General features: G+C 44.8%; 1 protein-coding gene across 1 annotated transcript in view; it reads right to left on the reverse strand.

Moving 5' to 3' along the window:
* LOC144372373 (interleukin-20 receptor subunit beta-like) overlaps positions 1-19,177 on the reverse strand; it is a 238,085-nt gene that overhangs the window by 200,786 nt on the left and 18,122 nt on the right. The window lies entirely within an intron of this gene.

The raw sequence follows: 19,177 nt of genomic DNA on the forward strand, positions 1-19,177 counted from the left end.
CAAATAGAATAAATGTAGATTTGAACCTCAATTCCACCAGGGTGCAGCTGTGTGACCTTGAGAAATTCACTTTACCTCTCCTGTCTCAAGTTTCCTCATCTGCAAACAGGCGGTGGGGAATGTTACTTACTAGAGGGGTGCCAAGCAAAAGTTATTCTCTTTCCCGGGCCCCTGCCCTGGATTGGAGAGTTTGCCATCCTGTACATACAAGCTGCCCTCCAGTCTATCAGAGGGCTGGGCAAAGGCTCCAGCAGCCCAGGTGTCGTCCTTGGAAGACTTCCTGGAAACTGGGGCACCAGCTTCAAGTAAATGACTTGAAATATGGAAAATTAATATTTTAAGCTGCTAGAAGTAGAGAAATTCCTGCCCATCCTTCCAATGGACACACCAGCAGAATCTGTTCTTAGCAGGCAGTGAGATTTAACAAGTGTGGGGACAGCCTGGAACTCTGCCCGGGGTACAGGGTGGTGACAGGGACTCTGAGCCAAGATCCTCAGCTTGCATGTCTCCTCACAGATTATAGGGAAGATCTTCCCACACTCTGTCCCTCTCCCCCAGCACATAGAGTAGCAGTTGGCACCAAGGCTGACCTCGGTCTCCTCACATCTAGCAAAGAACATGAAGACCCTGGAGGGCAGTAGCCTCTGCCCAGTGGGCCACTGTCATTGATCTACCTGTTCAAGCTTCTGCTCAGTTGGTCTTCTTGGGCCAGAACCAATACCCAGGGCTCTTCTTCTCCCCACGCCCCTGCATCATCCCTCTGCTCCTCGAAAGAAATCTCCCCACACCTCCAGTCCTACATTCCTCAACACACAGACACTGATCTCTGCCCAGACCCCCTTTGCCAGGTCAGAGTGTCTGTCCCCGGGGTTCCTCTTCCCCAGTGTGCTTTGCTTCTGAGCGCTCTCACCCTGCAGTCTTCTCAGGATGATGCCTGGGCTGCTGGAGCCCTTCCCCAGCCACACTGACACACAGAAGAACCTCGGAGGGTAAGTCCCAGCTCTGCCTGAAGCCCATGCATGACAGGGGCAAGGGTCTCAAAACCAGCTCCATCGCCTTGATGAGGAACAAAATGGGGGTGACTTGGGCTCCTGAATGCACCAATAATCCAGCAGGTCTGCAGCTCCACCCAAAGCCACATTCTCTCTCTCCTCTGGGGTCACCCTACTCCCTCCCTGGCCTCCCGCAGGAGCACTGCCTTCATAAATCACTCACCTGCTCCCCCCATCTCAGATCTGCCCCTGGGTACCCTGATCTAAGGCACCACACTTACTTGTTACACTCTGATGAGACAGAGGGTTGGTCAGTTCACCACATATGTGTCATTGGCCGTGTATATGCACATGCACACGCACATTTGTGTGGAAAGGAGTATAAGAACAGGCATGTTTGTGTGTAGGGGTGGACGTGTGTAGGTGTGCTGTGAGTTTGCCTGCATTTGTGTGTATGTCCAGATGTATGAGTTTCTGTCTGCAAATGCAGGTCTAAGTATGGGGGGAGGGTGCGGGGGAGGAAGTGGTCGTGTGTGTACACATGTTCACACCTGTGTCTTGCTCTCCCACTGGGGGGGGGTCAAGGGAAGAGGCAGCTTGAAGCATCTGAACACCCCCACAACCCAGAGCTCACACGTTTCCAAGGGTCCTGGATCACAGTGGGATGACATTTCACCATAAACACAGCCCCGTTGCTCAGTTGAGCAAACATCAGCTCCATCTCCACACATGTCCACTGACACATGAACCAAAGTCTCAAGTAAGAGAAGAGTCCTGGGATAAAGGAATCCTGGTGGCCAGGCATCTGCTCCATTTAACTACTTCCCACACATCTGGGTGCCTGGGAAGCTAGAGCCTGCCCCCCACTACCACCCAGAGGGCTGGAATCACAGTCTTCTACTTGGTTTTGTACATTTAGATCCATAGCTTCTCCTCTCTGCCTCGGTTTCCTTGACTTAAAATGAGATTTAAATATTGTGATAATAGTGTATTTACTATGTTAATTTGCTACAGCTGCCATTACAAAGTACTAAAGCTGAGTGCCTTTAACAACAGAGAGTTATTGTCTCAGGGTTCCAGACAGTTTAAATCAAGGTGTTAGCAGCATCGGTTCCTTTGAAGGGCCATGAGGGAAGCCTCTTCCAGAACCCTCTCCTTGGTGTATAGATAGCTGCCTTCTCCCTGTGTCCCTTCACATCATCTTCCCTGAATGTATATCTTCATAACTACAGTTTCCATTTATACAAGGACACCATTCATATTGGGTTAGGGCCCACCCTAATAACCTCACTTTAACTTGATAGCCTCTGTGAAGACCCTACTTCCTAACAGGGTCACTTTCTAAGGGTTAGGACTAGGAATACAATCAACCCCTCACACTTGCCCATAAGGTTATTATGTGGATTAAAATGAGTTAGTTCTTATAAAGTGTTTAGATCAGTACCAGGCAAATAGGAAAGATTTTTCTATAATGATAATGATGACAATTATGTAAACTTCCTAACTTTCATGTCCTATACTTAAAAATAAAAATAAAGTAAGAGTAATCACTAAGTGACTGTGAGACAAAGTATAAAAAAAAAAAAACTTCATAAAACACAAAAGGGGACTGGGTACGGTGGCACAAACCTGTCATCTCAGTGGTTCGGGAGGCTGAGGCAGGAGGATGGCAAGTTCAAAGCCAGCCTCAGCAAAAGCAAGGCACTAAGTAACTTGTTGAGCCCCTGTCTCTAAATAAACACAGAATAGGCCTGGGGATGTGGCTCAGTGCCACTGAATTCAATCCCTAGTACCCTCCAAAACACACACACACACACACACACACACACACACACACACAAGGTGAAAGAGAATACAGAATCCATCCAAAAGTGTTTACTCTCTGGTTATTGCCAGACCAATTTCCACAAGTTTAAGAATCATTTCAGCCTACTTTGTGCAAAGCAAAACTGAAGAGGTGGGCAAAATGAACTTACCTTTAAATAATTCTTTTAACGAATGTCTATCACATCTGCAAGACACACTTCCCACAGATACCACATAGGAGCTCCCAATAAACAAGCAAAATCAACCACCATTGGCAAATCTCAGCAAAGACAGGACATGGGGCCTTGCCTCAAGGAACCTCTCTTTTCATTAACTGGTTCTCTTAGATCACAGAACCAGAGACAAAGGAGAGGAGATCTTTGAATGCACTGTTCAGTTTAAGGCTCAGGGGAGTTTCCAGGATAAATACTATAACTGTGTGTTTATATTGTGCGGGTCAATCAGGGAGCCCTGCATGCACGCAGGCCAAGAGAAAATGGAAGTGACGTCCCTGGGGACCCCTGGCAGGAATATAGAGGCTAGGTTTGCTGAATGAGCCTCCCAATCAAGGTGTCCAGCAGAGACCCTGGAACTGAATCCCAGTGTGCTCCACCCCACAGAGCAGCTTCTCTCACTGACCAGCATTTCTAGCTTTCCCCTGCAGGCCTGGGAACAGAAGCTGCACCCACAGGCCAGGCCAGAGGTCACTGTGGCCTCAGCTTTCAAAGGATTGGTTGACTGTAAGTGCAGATACTTAATGTAATGCAAATATTATTATAAATAGACTTTTCTAGGACTTGGATAAATATTGCATCAGACATATTTGTCTCTAAGTAACAGAAAATATCACTAACAGGTTCAAAATATGCAGACATTTATGATTTGGAAATAAGAAGATAAGAAAAGGGTGATTTTAGAGTCAGTATGCAGCCTAATTATGCTATAGGAGAACCAAGAGTTTTCTCCATCCACGCTCCTATCCTGGGTGGTTGCTCTTGGTTCTTACATTTGCAGCCTCACATTAGCATGATGATGGTCGCTGGTTACACCATCTCTTGTCCGTTTTTCTCCTCCAAACTAGGGGTGTTAATTTCTGGTTTCCTCATCCACTGCTTTTCTTTTCTGCTCCTCTATCATTGGCTTACACAATTTCCTATACTGAAGTCTTTCTGTTGTAATAATTGAAGTATTTTTTTCTCAGTTAAAACCCAACTGCCATATGGCTAAAGCAATAATAAATTCATACCCTTAGGAAGTTAGGTTTTAAAGCACATGCTTATGGCAAACACAAAGGTAGAAAATTTTCAATGCAAAGTAGTTAATAAGATCATATTGAAAATAAGACATAGTGATCATGCGACAATGGCAGTCCCCTTAACAATAAGAAAGTGGAAGAGGGTGGCATCCCTTTAAGTTGGTTCTATACAAGGCCCCTGGGCAGGGGATTGAGGGGGTCATTTCAGCCTGTGTTCCCCTCACTTTTCTTTGCACCCTGTGTGGGGATATTCCCCCAAGGAAAAGGCTCCTTTTATTACATGCCCAAAGATTCCTCAAAGTTGCCTCGAATTCCCGCAGGCTAGCCTTGAGCTAGTCTTGGCTCCATCCAGAGTTTCCAATAGTCATGGCAGCCAGGAGGAAGATGAAGAGGAACATGAAATAACAACAGAGCCTAAAATGCTGCCAACCTGAACCCTGAAGAGCTTTGTTCAAGATTTTTTATTTCCCAGGAACACAGGGGAAAGGATGTTTAAGAAGGAGGCTCAAAAAGAAGAAGAAGAGGAGGAGGAGGAGGAGGAGGAGGAGGAGGAGGAGGAGGAGGAGGAGGAGGAGGAGAAGGAGAAGGAGAAGGAGAAGGAGAAGGAGAAGGAGAAGGAGAAGGAGAAGAAGTCGTCTCCCCATCCAGAAGCAGGGTTTGAACATCAAACACAGAGTCTGTCCTCTGAGAAGCCTATGGTAGTCCACTGGAAGAGGTCTCATTAGAAAGGGACCCCATGCTTTTGACAAGTGTCCTGTTCCTCAGATAATGTAATCTGAATGTTTGTGTCGCTCCAAAATTATTATGTTGAAATCCTAACCCCTAAGGGAATGGCGTTAGAAGGTGAGAGCTTGGGGAGATGATCACATGATGAGGGAGAAGCTTCCATGAATGACATTAGTGCTCTTATAAAAGAGGCCTAAGGAAGCTTCTCACCACTTCCACTGTGGGAGGACACAGCAAGAAGGTGCCATCTGTGAACCAAGAGATAGGTCTTGTCATAGGCCAAATCCACCAGAACTCTGATCTTGGGCTTTCCATCCCTCAGAATGGTGACAAATTTCCTCAGATGCCCTCCAGGTTCTGGGGTCCTTGTAGAAGTGGAGAAGTGATTCTCCTTACCAACTCTGTGACGCTCCTCCTCATCTAGGTCCCCAAAGCAGCTTAGATGGTACCCAGAGCCTCATTGAGCATCTCCATAAACTCATGGACCACTCCACCCCTCAGCCCTGGGCCTAGCAGCCTAGAGAGACCCAGGCTTCAGAAGGGATCCCCTTGTCTTGCAGAACCCCCAGTCCAGCCACGAGGCCTCACTCCCAGTCCCCTGAGCTAACTGGACAATGACCTGGGTAGACACAACTGTACCCATCTGTTCTCCTCCTCTTCTTCTTTTACCTCCTCCTCTCACAAAAAAAAATAATATTTCTATGCTTTTCCAATGGTAAAGCAAACACTCCCAGATGCTGGTATGTCTGAATGAGAGAAACAGAGAGAACTCAGTATCCGACGATGCACTGTCTGGTGTACTTGGCAGAAAGGAAAGTGGCTCTACTCAGCAGGCAAAGGCAAAGCAGATGGCTGTCAGAGTGAAAAGAAATCATTGCAGAGACAACTATTTCCTTCTGATGGATCTCCAAACCCCCAAAGGTGGCTCAGCAGCAACATCCTAGGACAGCAGGGACTCCCCAGAGAGTCTGGAAAGGGGCCAGCTCTCTCTGGAGCAGGTAGCTGAGCAGCTCCCTTTTCTTTCTGTTCCCGTCTTCCTCTCCATGTCCTATCTCCATCCCTTCCTCTTTATTTCACCTCCTCTCCTTCCCATTCCTAAGCCTCCAATTCCTTGCTCTTCTCCACCTCCCTCTTACTTCCTTGCTCTCCAGAACCACTGTGGGCAGTATCTCTCCTACATGCTGTTGGAGGTGAAAAAAGAAATAGCAGACTCTGGCCACACCTCAGAGAGTGAGCGATACAAGAAGTAATGGCAGAGCCAAGCAATGCAGTAGGACTAAGCCAAAGATGACTTTGAGCCCTCTGTATCCATCTATTACCACCTACAGCATCCTTAGGGGAAGATTGCCTGAAGAGATAACTCCTTCTGGATCAAAAGACAAAAGGATGGTTTTAGAACCTCAATGACACATTGAATTATCTAATGGAATATAAGAAAGCAAAGAATTTCTATGAGAGACTCATCTATTTTCTTTTAAAATTTTAACCTGATCTAAACATTATGCAATGAATCCATGTGTCAAAATGGTATATGGTATCCCATTAATATGAACGATTCTTATGTTTTATGCATCAGTTACCATAATTTTTTAAATATTATAATATTCTGTTCAAATATTTTTAAAGAAAGGTCCTTATAAAAGCTTCCCACACCTTATTGTCAAAAGTCCTATCATACACAAGGACATAAAGCTTTGGGAGGGCCACAAATACTGTAAATAAAAGTTCAAAACTTCATCTTTTTTTATTGGTTGTTCAAAACATTACAAAGCTCTTGACATATCATATTTCATACATTTGATTCAAGTGGGTTATGAACTCTCATTTTTACCCCAAATACAGATTGCAGAATCACATTGGTTACACATCCACATTTTTACATATTGCCATACTAGTGACTGTTGTATTCTGCTATCTTTCCTATCCTCTACTATCCTCCCTCCCCTCCCCTCCCATCTTCTCTCTCTACCCCATCTACTGTAATTCATTTCTCTCCCTTGATTTTTTCCCTTTCCCCTCACATCCTCTTATATGTAATTTTGTATAACAATGAGGGTGTCCTTCCATTTCCATGCAATTTCCCTTCTCTCTCCCTTTCCCTCCCACCTCTCATCCCTGTTTAATATTAATCTTTTTGTCATGCTCTTCCTCCCTGCTCTGTTTTTAGTTGCTCTCCTTATATCAAAGAAGACATTTGGCATTTGTTTTTTAGGGATTGGCTAGCTTCACTTAGCATAATCTGCTCTAATGCCATCCATTTCCCTGCAAATTCCATGATTTTGTCATTTTTTAGTGCTGAGTAATACTCCATTGTGTATAAATGCCACATTTTTTTAATCCATTCATCTATTGAAGGGCATCTGGGTTGGTTCCACAGTCTAGCTATTGTGAATTGTGCTGCTATGAACATCGATGTGGCAGTATCCCTGTAGTACACTCTTTTAAGGCCTTCAGGGAATAGTCCGAGAAGGGCAATAGCTCGGTCAAATGGTGGTTCCATTTCCAGCTTTCCCAGGAATCTCCATACTGCTTTCCAAATTGGCCGCACCAATTTGTAGTCCCACCAGCAATGTACAAGTGTACTTTTTTCCCCACATCCTCACCAGCACTTGTTGTTGTTTGACTTCAGAATGGCTGCCAATCTTACTGGAGTGAGATGCAAAACTTCATCTTAATAATCAAGGTAAACTCAATTTTTGTATTCAGAGAGAAAAGAACCAGGCAGGAAAAGATTACTCCTTTCTAACTTGAAACGGTACAATCCTAAAGATTTCTGGGGTCAGACATGCAAGAATGCTTAAGAAAGACAGAGTCAGATCTACTGAATACAAACACATCTTCTCCTTTGTACAAAGAGGCAGGGGTCTGAGCTCTTGGGGGAAGCTAAGTGTGGGCTGACAGTAAGAAACTCCCCAAACTGTCTAAATGTCATTGAGACCAAGGTTCTGGCACATCCCAAACAAGCAAGAAAGTGCCAACATCCTCTACTATCATCTGGGAGTAGGAACCATGGACAGGCAAGCTGGCTGGTTCTCCCATTTTCTTCTTTATATTTCTTTAAAACTCATCCTAGAGATAGTAGTCTAACCCACATATGTTGTGTTGATAAGAGATAACTCTGGGGCTGGGGTTGTGGCTCAGTGGTGAAGCCCTCACCTAGCACATGCGAGGAGCTGGGTTCAATCCTCAGCACCACATAAAAATAAATGAATTAATTAAATAAAGGTATTGTGTCCAACTACAACAACAAAAAAAATTTTAAAGAGTTAACTCTGCAGTGGTTTCAATTTCAACATAGCTATGAAAAAGAAAGTTAAATTCTCTTGCAGCTTCCCATAGGTATAGGAAGCCTTCTTTAAAATATATATATATATATACATAAATAAAATATATATATATATATATATTGTAGTAGTTGGACACAATACCTTTATTTTACTTATTTATTCTTTTGTGTTGCTGAGGATGGAACCCAGGGCCTCGCATGTGCTAGGCGAATGCTCTACCACTGAGCCACAACCCCAGCCCCTGGGAAGCCTTCTTGCTGACCCCTGTCTCCCAAGGTGGACAGATGAACTGGGAGCAGCCTCCCTTAAGAGGATGCCTAGCATTAAGAGGTAACAGCAGATAGCTGTTACCTGCTAATGGATGGGTGAGGTGGGGACCAAGGAAAACCAACTAATCAGACCAATGACTTAGACAAAGCAAAAAAAGAGATGGATAACAGCCACATTTTCCTGTTGCTGTCCCATGGCTGCTGGATTAAGGATGATGGACAGGAGAGCTACCTTCTGCCAATTAATTCCAGAGTATAATTTGTAGCCTGGGCCCATCCTGGACGATCCTGGGCTGCTAACAAACCATGACACTGCTTTAATTTCTCCTTTGCCCCCACACTTTATTAAAACCTAGAGTGGGTTCCATCAAATATCTCTTCAAGGAAAAAAACAGAGAGAGGGAGAGAAACGGAGCAACATTTGTCTCAATGCAATTTGAAAGATTAGAGTTTGCTGGATAAAGAGGGAAAGAGGAGGGGGTAGGAATTCTTGTGAAACACACACACACGCACAGGGACACACACACACAATTTCTCTTTCGCAATGACCTCCTTATGCCCCATCCATCAGCCTGGGGTTGGCTTATTCTAAGGAGCAGATTCCTTTATTCTGTATAACAGGCCCATCAGACACAATCTGCATGCCAATTACTGGCACACACCCCTTGACACAAAAAAATGGAAATTAGCTGTCAAGAAAAGGCTTCAGCTCTCTATTTCCAGCTCATATACACCCTCACTCTGCTCAGCGCCTGGCTCTCACCAGGGAGTCCCCAGTGGAAAAAGTCATCTAAAAATACAAACATATTTTATTGTTATTAGTATTAGTTGCTGACTTTCTCAGTACAATGTGAAATTCACCAGTGGGCAAAAGCTGCTTAGGGCAGAAATGGGTGAGAGAGGTTGATTTCTGATAATTGCATTTCTTTGGGAGCAGATCAAGACGTCCCATGAAAGGACATTCAAAGAAATGTGAGGATAAGGGCAAAATAAAACAGACAAGGAATGGGATTCTGTTACCGAGAAAACAATCGGAACTTCCACACTTAGGAATGGGCCTAGGCAGAGTTGAGGGGCAGAGGTGAGACAAGCTCTATGAACAAGCCTGCATTTCCGCTCCACATCCTAATCAGCTCTCACAGAGCCAGGCTGCGGCCAACCTGAGGGCATCCCATGGACAGCATGCTCCGCTGTGTGCTAACCCAAGCAGGCTACCTGCAAGATTTCTACCCCGCTGCTCCCAGAATCTCCAGAAGGAGCAATTTTACCATAGATTTCCTCTTCTTTTTTTTCCGAAATGAGCCAAAAAAGAGGAGAGAGTTTATTTCCCATTATCAAAGATCCAGGACCCCACTGAGTCTCATGTCGTAGGACAAAGGAATCCATAGGGAAGATTAAGGGTAGTACCTTCACTAAGGAACACATACAACCCAACACTAAAATGGCACTTATCCTTAAAATTTTGATTAAGGAGGGCTGGGGATTTAGCTCAGTGGTCGAGTATTTGCCTAGCATATATAATTTTTTTTAAAAAGTGGGGGGGGTGGTACTGGGGATGTAGCTCAGTGGCAAAACATTTACCTAGCATGTGCAAGGCCCTGGGTTCCATCCACAGCAGTGCAAAAAAAAAATTGATTAAGGGACATCCCTTTTTTAATTGCTCAAGGATGACAATTTTATTTGTATGGATCCATCCAATAACAACAATTTTTATTAAGTATTTTTATGAGTTTTTATTAAGATTAATAATTTTATTAAGTATTATCACTATCATAATTCAAGACTTGCTCAAAATATGAATTTCTTCATGGGCAAATAGAAAATGGTGGTACTTCTAAATAAACTGTCTCTTCTTCCCAAGCTAAAATTGTCAGGCAAGCGAATCTGGAGCTTTTTAGATGAACAATTTTCAGAACATGATGTATAGACAGCTTAATTCATCCAATATGTATACACTGAATGCCTGCTTATGTGCTTAGTGCCTCAGCATGCAACAAAGGTTGTAGAAGAAATGAATAGAGGCAGGTGCCGTGGTACACACCTATAATGCCAATGGCTCAGGAGGCTGAGGCAGGAGGATCACAAGTTCAAAGCCAGCCCCAGCAACAGCAAGGTGCTAAGCAACTCAGTGACACCCTGTCTCTAAATAAAATAGAAAATAGGGCTGAGGATGTGGCTCAGAGATTGAGTGCCCTTGAATTCAATCTCTGGTACCTTCCTCCCTCCGCAAAAAAAAAAATGAATAGATGCCAGGTGTTGAACTAAGTACCACAAGTAGGTGGTGGATAAGTTGCATACTCTGCCCTGAGGAGCTCTATCTAGGCCAGACCTACTTTAAATCCCACATCATCTTTTTTTTTTTTTTAAATCATGATTAAGAATGTATTTTGCAGTTGGTGTTAATAAAGAATCTCCGTGCCTTCCACTGGAGGGTGACTTATGTGTCCTTTATCCAAATGCTCATTAGGTTCCCTATTTTGAGTTACCAACTTAAAAAAAAAAAAAAAAGTTAATGTCTCGAATCACTCCAAACTATTATTGACATAGAAACAAAAGCCACTTGGCCTAGGACCTCCTAGGGTTCTCCCCCTTCTCCTGTATTCAGCCCCCAGAACAAGAGAGAAGGGAAGGAGAGTCAAAGCCAAATCTCCCTCCCCACCCCCAGGTTTCTGGCTTCATCAACGGACAAACAGAGATTCTAGTCAGGAATTTTGGATTGCAAGCAACAGAAATGCATGCAAACTAGACAAAGGTTTTATGAGGTCTTAAACCATCTCAGCCACTTACAGAAAACTCTGGGCCCAGGAGAAGACAAAACCCACACTATAAAAGTACAGACTGTCACCTCTTCACCCTTGAGTGGCTCCTCAGCTTCTCCAGTTCCCTCTGTTCCTGTCCACCCTCCCCGTCAGCCAGCTCTGAATGTCCCCTTCTCTCTAACTTCAGTAAGCCTCATTGCCACTCCAGACATGACTCTACCACAGCTTTCCTGCTCCAGTGCCAACCATGAACCGGAAATCTTGATCACTTAATAGAATCCTCAGAATAGGGATCTGATCAGCCCAACACGTCTCATCTGAGCCAGCCCAGCTTCTCAGTGAGCTCCCTTAGGGATGGAGCAGACCCTAACACCTGCCAGATGTGACTGATGTGGGGCCAGGTGGCCTGCTGTTCACTCCTCTGGGATTGTGAACAGAAAAAGAATCTCTAAAGGAGGGGTTTAGGTGATGTGGGTGTCCCCAAGGGTCCAAAATTCAGTGATATTCTTAAACATCTAGATTTATTCTGTCAATATTCATTATGAAAGTGCTAGACGCAAGACAAGAGAAGAGGGTTGAGGTTTAAAATTCCCCTGTTTAGGAGGACAGAATGAAAAGGACAGCAGAAAAAGCAGAAATTTTCTATTGTTTGGCTATGACGCTCTTGGGAGAAGTTTGAACACTCTGTCGTTTTCTCCTATTGCTGCTTTAACAGATTACCATATACTTAGTGGCTTAAAGCAAAGCAAATGTATTCTTTATAGTTCTAAAGGTCTGAAGTCTGCGTGGGCCTTATGGGGCTAAAATCAAGATGTCAACAGAGGCAGGTAAAGTGGCACACACCTGTAACCCCAGCAACTCAGGAGGCTGAGGCAGGAGGATCGCAAGTTTGAAGCCAGCCTGGGCAACTTAGTAAGATCCTGGACTAGAGATGTAGTAGTAAGGTGTCCCTGGGTTCATTCTCTAGTACCCAAAAAAGACACAAAGCTATCAGCAGGGCTGTGTTCCACTTGGAGGTCCAGTGGAAAATCCACTCCTTACCTTCCCCAGCTTCTAGAGGCTGCCAGCATTTCTTAGCACATAGCCCCACACTTATTATTCCACAATGAATATTCATAGATTAGGTCTATATATCCAAGAATACCACTGTCTTTGGCACATTTGGGGGATGCCTGCCTCACCCACATCTGCTTCATGACCTTGCATCATTTCTACCTCTTTTTCTATTATCTCATCTCTGATGTGACACTCTCCTGTCTCCCTCTTTCTCTCACAAGGACCCTCGTGGTTACCTTAGGTCCCCTCAGATAATCCAGGATAATCTCCCCATCTCAAGATTCTTAACTCAATCACACCTGCCAAGTCCCTGCCATGTAAGGCAACAGATTCACAGGTTCCAAGGTTAGGACGTGGACAGAGGGCCCAACACAAATACAATGATCACATGGGTTAAATCCTACCACGAGGCTGTGGAAAAATCACCAGGTCTAGGCTCTACCATCTGATCTGCTTTCTTCAAAAGCATCACTTGAATAAAGTAGGAGTTAAAATTAAATGCCAAGAGATTAGGAGTATGTGTGATGGTACAGAAAAGGAGGCAGAAATTCTGACCTCTCCTTGGAGAAGTCTAGCGATGGGAGAAGAGGAGAACACTGTAATCTGAGGAGTCATCAGGCCAGAGGAAGAAGTTGTGATTTGCTTGCCACAGCCTAGTAAGCCCCTGGCCACCAGGAAGGAAAGGTCATCCCATCAGTTTTTTCCAAGGTTTCCATCATTATTTTGTTCTATGTTTTTCGGGAGGAGCGAAGGGGACAATTTTATAAGACATCTTGAATGGCTAAATTCAAGCAAAACCTAAAAACATGTCTCCACTTGCCATGCAAATATTTACCCAAGCTTGTCAGATGGACCCCGACAGAAAGCACATTTTGCCACCAGAGTAAAGAAAGATGTCACTGAAATTAACTTGGGTTTCAAGGGTGACATTAATACAGCTAGACTGTGGAGCATCAGGTCCCAATTTACATGTCAGCTTCTGTGGTGTTAAATGGAAATCTTCCCCTTGTTGAGCCAATTATGTAGGTGAGAAGCCCCCTGCTTCAGGGCCCAGTGCTGGACTGTCTGTGAGCCTAAGGGCCACTTATCTACTCATGTGGGTGAATTTTTTGATGCTTGGCTCTAGAGGAAAATGCATCTTACATAAGGTGCTGCTCCATAGATAAGTCTGTTGTTAATATGCCTAGACTGCATTTGCCATGGCTATTATCACAGATACATGCAATGTACATCTTTTTTATCGGTGTACATTGTACTCATGGTAAAAATAAATAAATAAATAAAGCAAAAGAGACCACAGGATGTCATTTTTTTAAAAAAGAAGAAGTTTTGCTACAGATTCAACCCATACCACATATTATTCCTGATGTATAAAACTGGAACACCAAACAGGCATTAGTCAAATTTGTGAGATTTTCAGAATGGAGTTCTCTACAGTTGGTGTGCTTCAGCAGTATTTCCAGGATGCGTGACTAGCTGAATGAACTGCTCTGTACTTCCTGTTATGATTCTGACTGTCATTACTGTTTTAAAATGTGTGGAGGTGTTTTCTGCCCCCCACAGTTCCCCCCTCCAAAAAAAAAAAAAAAAAGAAGAGGAGGATTTGGTTATGAGCTCTTTTAGCTCAGGAAATAGCTCAGGGAGTAGAAAAATAGGGGCAGATATTCCTATCTTCTCTGGGCTATTTATTCTTTAACATCTATTTATTCTTTAACTTCTCACCCAGGGAAACTGAGGCAGTTCCACCTCATGCCTGTTCCAATGAAAGCCTTCAGCAGTGTGAGCCCCAATGACATTATGTTGGGGGAACTGTCATGTCCCTCTGGTGAAAACTCCCATCTGCCTGGGGGTTCAGAGGCATAGCCGGTAACCCACAATCCAGCACCAGTTTTAAAGGTGTTCAGGCAGTGGTGGGACAATAATTGTGCTTCCCATTTTACTGGACCCAGGAAGGCAGAAACTTGAACGCAGATGAACAATACTGAAATCAACCAAAGCAGCCAGAGCCAGGCCCAGAGGCTCATGGAGGCTGAAGAGGCAGGTTGAGAATATCATTTCTCTGTGTCCTCACCTGCGAGAGTCCTGGAGTGGAGTAGCTGACCAGTGACAACTTCCACATTCCGACTGCATGCACGCAATCCTCCTGGACAGGCTTCATGGCCACTCTTAATACATTTGAAAGCAGCTGAAATGCTGGCCAGGGACCAAAGTCAAGCCCTGGCTGACCCTTCTGGCCTGAGAAAAGCCCAAATGCCTGATGAGCACTGATACTGAGAGGAAAGAGCACAAGGCACATGTTAGGAAACCGGGACAGGTGGTGAGACTGGCAGGGCCAGCCACCTAAGAAACAGGAAGCCTCAGTAGAGGCTGGGAGTGTTCTGGCTCATCACTTGCCCCAAGAGGGTGCAGCTGACAGCTTAAATTTCAAACAACAGAAATCCAAGGGAGGAGACTCAGCACCCCACTCCCTCCCCTGGGCTCTCTCTCTCTCTGTGGGTCCTTCTCCTGGCTGCACTAGGCTTTCGCTCTAATGGCCTCCTGTGCTCCACCTCCAGACTTGACCCCCTATAAACAGAGATCGGTTTTTAGAGTCCTAGACAGGAGTGGACACTAGGAGAGAGTCTTAGTCACTTCCCAGAGCTCAATCCAGACCACAGAATTCTTCTCAGCCCAGAACTCTTTGTGTTCCCAGCTCTCCCCATCCCCCGCCCTCTGCTGCTCCCATCCACAGCTGACTCTCCACCCACTGGTGAACCCTAAGTTATGTTGCTATGTTGCCTTCTCCAGAACATGGAGCATAAAATGATTCAGTCAAAAGCTCCTGCATTCCCCCCCCACACACACACCCACAAATCCCCTTCCTAGCCCTCTGCTGTTGGCAGCATAGTAAATGGTATCATGCAGACTGTGCCAGGGTGCCCATGTTTTGCTCTGGACCCAAATGACAATTCTTCTTCTCAACATATGTTTAAAGACCTCTTCATTGTTGATTGTAGCAGCAAATAACACTAAGAAATCAGGACAAGGAACCCAACAAAAAGGCCCCCCAAACAGACTGAATGCTCCAGTTTAGAGAGGGCAAAGGATGAGAGGGAGAGATGGTGGGAGGAGGTGAAAAGGATGAACAAGAGCACCATCATCCGCCCACCTAGCCTGTCAAGCTGCCAGCCAGTTCTTCTACAGAGCACAGACAAAACACCCTGCATTTGTGAATTTAAAAACCGACATCAATTGCCTCTTGTGTGCCTTTCCATAAAAATCAACAAATAAAGAACCAATGTTTAGAGATTTTTCTTTGAGCGTCTGCAAACACAAAGATAAGCAGTTTACTGTAAGTAGGTCCAAAAGTGAGTCCAATAGCTAGTAAATTATATTGGCTGACTGTCAATGTGGTAAGGATAGCATGTCATCTTGGGACCCTTGGAGATCCTTATTAGTTATGCCAGTAAAGGCTACACATTTTATGTAAATATGTATATTTATATATTTCAGTAGATGATGCAGAGGCCCTCGGGGACATAAGGTGAACAATCCCTTATCATTGATGCCCTGGAGGACTGTCACACGATTTTGTCGTGCTGTGAAGACATGTTCCTGCCCGAGACCCCTAGAACTGCTGAGCTCAGAAAAGAGGTAGACAGTTTGCAGGGGCAGCTCAAGCCTTGCAGGAGTAACAAGTTTATTAAGATCCAGACTTGAGGCTAGGAAAACTGTCAGGATAGACAAGCCTGGAGGCAGGGAAGCCTAAGGTGGGGTGGGGACTCAGGCTGCAACAGAGTATCTGGGGTCTGAGGATTTGGGAGAACTAAATCTAACAGGGTGCTTGGCTGGGGCTTGTGCTGGGCTCTGAGAGTAATAGCTGCTTACATAACATTGACACTAGCTGACAATTCACTCTGCAGAGTACAAGCATTTACCCATCCAAGACCAGACTTTGGCAGGGATCAGGATCAGCCCTTGTGGCAGTGACCACACTGGTGCCCAGGCGTGACCATCTGTGGTTTAGGAAGAGCACGGACAGGGTATGGAGGCCTTAAGAGGTGATTCTCCTGACCCAGTATTAAAAGCCCATGGGTACTTGCACAGGTAAGGTGAACATCAAAGCAAAAGTTTGGAATTTTTATTCCAAACTTGCGATGTGATTCAAACGTTAGAATGCTGATTCTGAAAAATAAACTAAAAAAAGGGAGAGGGGGGATTGTTTGTTTTTGTCCTCCATGGGGTGCAGTGGAGAGACCAGGAACCTCCTCCACAGCCTGGGGGCCTGGACTTCGCTCCTAGATGCGGGAGAGGGCAGCCTGCTCAGTTTTTCCAGCCTCTCACTGAAGGAGGCAGAGAGGAAGCGCTGTCCTCCAGTTGCGAGCCTCATTCTCCACCTCAGGCAGGCGTGGGTTTTCCAGACTCACTTGGTTTGTCCAGGATTTGAGGACCTGAAGGTCCCAGGAGCCAGAAAAAGAAGGCCATAGTTTGGGATCAGCTCTGATGTTTCTGGTCCCAATTTCACAGACTAGGTGTCACAGTGGCGCCCCCTAGTGATCCGTAGCCAGAGGAACACCCCCAAGAAAGTCAGTCTGGCCCAGGATGGTTGGAAATAGGACACACAGCAAGGAAGACATCAAAAGAAGTCTTTTTTTTCTTTCTTCTTCTTCTTTTTTTAAGAAGTTGGGAATGGTCACAGTACAGAGGGCGAGCCAGGCACTCTGTGAAGCCACCAATGTGCCAGGGACAGATAGAACACAGACACAGAGGGAAGAGATAGGCCACTAACGTCTCGACTCCACAACTGACAATGGAAGTTTGTTAAAGGCAGAGCCCGTGGGAGTTTTCCAACTGAGTCCTCATTTGGAAAAATGGTCAGAGTCTTCCTTTATCCCGGAGGCCCAGGGAGTTTCACTGCGCTTGGAAACAGCAGAAGGAATTTTCCAGGACTCACCACAAGGTGGCGCCAGACACCCACGGACGTCATGAGGTCCTCCCGTCCAGGTGGCCCCAGAAGCTGACGCTGGAAACTCAAAGAGATCAGCACTTACATAGTCAAAGGCCAAAGGATGAAATAAGGCATGGAGGAAATAAGACACCCTTTTTAAAGAGATGGGGAGGAGTGGCAGAGAGTGTCTACAAAAGGAACTCAAAAGAACTTTGCCATAGAACCTCTTGGCAGGACACGATGTAGGCGTGGGCAGACTAGAGATGGCCTCTGGAGAGGCTGTACAGACCTTCAGGTGGAAGAGGGCAGTGACTGGGGCCAGAGATTGGTGGTGAAGGAGAAAACACGTTCTGAATTGTGCATTTACATTTACTAGTACTTTTTATTGACACAATAAATGAGTTAATAAGCCCAACCCAACTGAAATACATTCTATTCAATTATTTTTTGAAAATTCATCTTGTCAGCTCTTGTTGGATATCATTAGGGACTGATGAATTCAAATGTATTGTACCAATTGATGCCAGCCAACCCTCTCCTGATGTTCCCACTGCCAAACCTTTAGCTAGTAGGAGCATTTTGTATAGATGGGTTGTGGATAAGTTTGAATGACTCAATCATTTAAAGCTTTGTTTTATGATCCAACAAATTATAGGTGTTCTAGAATTACCTTGTACCTTTCAGCCCCCAGACTTGTAGAAAAATAGCATCGGAAACCAAAAATCTGGGAATCGGGGTGCATTTTGGCAGTGACATTTCTAACGGGCTGTTTCAGTGGGGAATAAAAAGCCAAAATACGTTTGATTTACTGTTTTAAGCAAGCATGACTACATATTAACTTGTTTGATTCAGTCATAACCACATACAGTTCTTATTCAAACTGTGAGATCAACAACTGGCCCTCCTTTTCACTAATCCTGAAAGCTAGGTTCCCAACAAAATAAACAATTATTTCTTGCTCTAACTGATAATTTAGGAGAATAACATTTTTAAATGAACTATCAATAATATTAACAATGCAAATACTTAACAACATTTTTGCATTAGTCTACATACCTCCAAACATTTGTTGCCAAATTGCTTTGTTATTGAATCACTGGTAATTTGTCACACTGTATGGCTATGAAAAAAACTTACCCAACAGATATCTTAGGTTCCATTGTTTGAGTTCACTTTCATTTTGAGAAAGCTTCAACCGGCTGCCAGGCTCCATTTTCTACTCTACCTTTCATTTTTCCATAAGCCTCATAAACTCCCAATATACTAATTCACTAAATAATATACTTCTTTATTATCGCATTATTAGTATTCTTCCCTTGTCCTGTTGGAACATAAGCCTCATGGAATAGGGTTTCTTCATTGGACACTGGGAGATGTTCCCTGAAGGCAAAATCAGGACAGCTGGGCTGGACTCTGGGGCATCCTAGGGACAGCTCCTAGGAGGGCAGTGGCAAAAGCTGCAAGAGACATCACTGAAACCAAAGAAGCCACCCTGGGCTACTCACAGACACCCAGTGCCCTCCAACTCTTCCCCAGAAGTCTGTAGGTCTCAATGACAGCTGTGAGAGGAAAGCCAGCATTAGTGCTGAGCCTGCTCCTGGGCCTGGTAACTGAGCATCTGGAAGGCTAAAGCTTCCAGAAGAAGCATGAAGTCAGAGCTCTGCCTTATAACTAGGGTGACCTCACTCCTGGCTCACCAGAGTAATCCCAGTTGATAGCTCTTGTCCTGTTATCATTAAATGCTCCCCACGTCCACTTATTAGAACGTCCTGACTTAAAGGACCAAGTGACAGGGATAAATTAGTTGAAGGGAGAGGCTCCAGGAGGGAGGAAATCTTCAGCTACAGAGGAGGCAGCCCCTCTATGATCAAGAACTAGTTCAGTGCCTGGTGCATGGTTGGGGCTCAATAAACACATGTGTTGGGGACATGGGGAGACAACAAAGAATTGAGAGAAATTTCCATGTACCTATACAGACTAGCAAAAATGGATGGAATCCTGTGAGAGATTCAAGCAGAGGAGGTCAGGGGTCATTTCTTGGTTCTGGGCTTGGTCAGGTGATGGAGGGACGATACAGATTAAAGAGGCAGGGAAGAGGAA

Source organism: Ictidomys tridecemlineatus, assembly GCF_052094955.1.
Source record: "Ictidomys tridecemlineatus isolate mIctTri1 chromosome 12 unlocalized genomic scaffold, mIctTri1.hap1 SUPER_12_unloc_8, whole genome shotgun sequence".
Lineage (NCBI taxonomy): Eukaryota > Metazoa > Chordata > Mammalia > Rodentia > Sciuridae > Ictidomys > Ictidomys tridecemlineatus.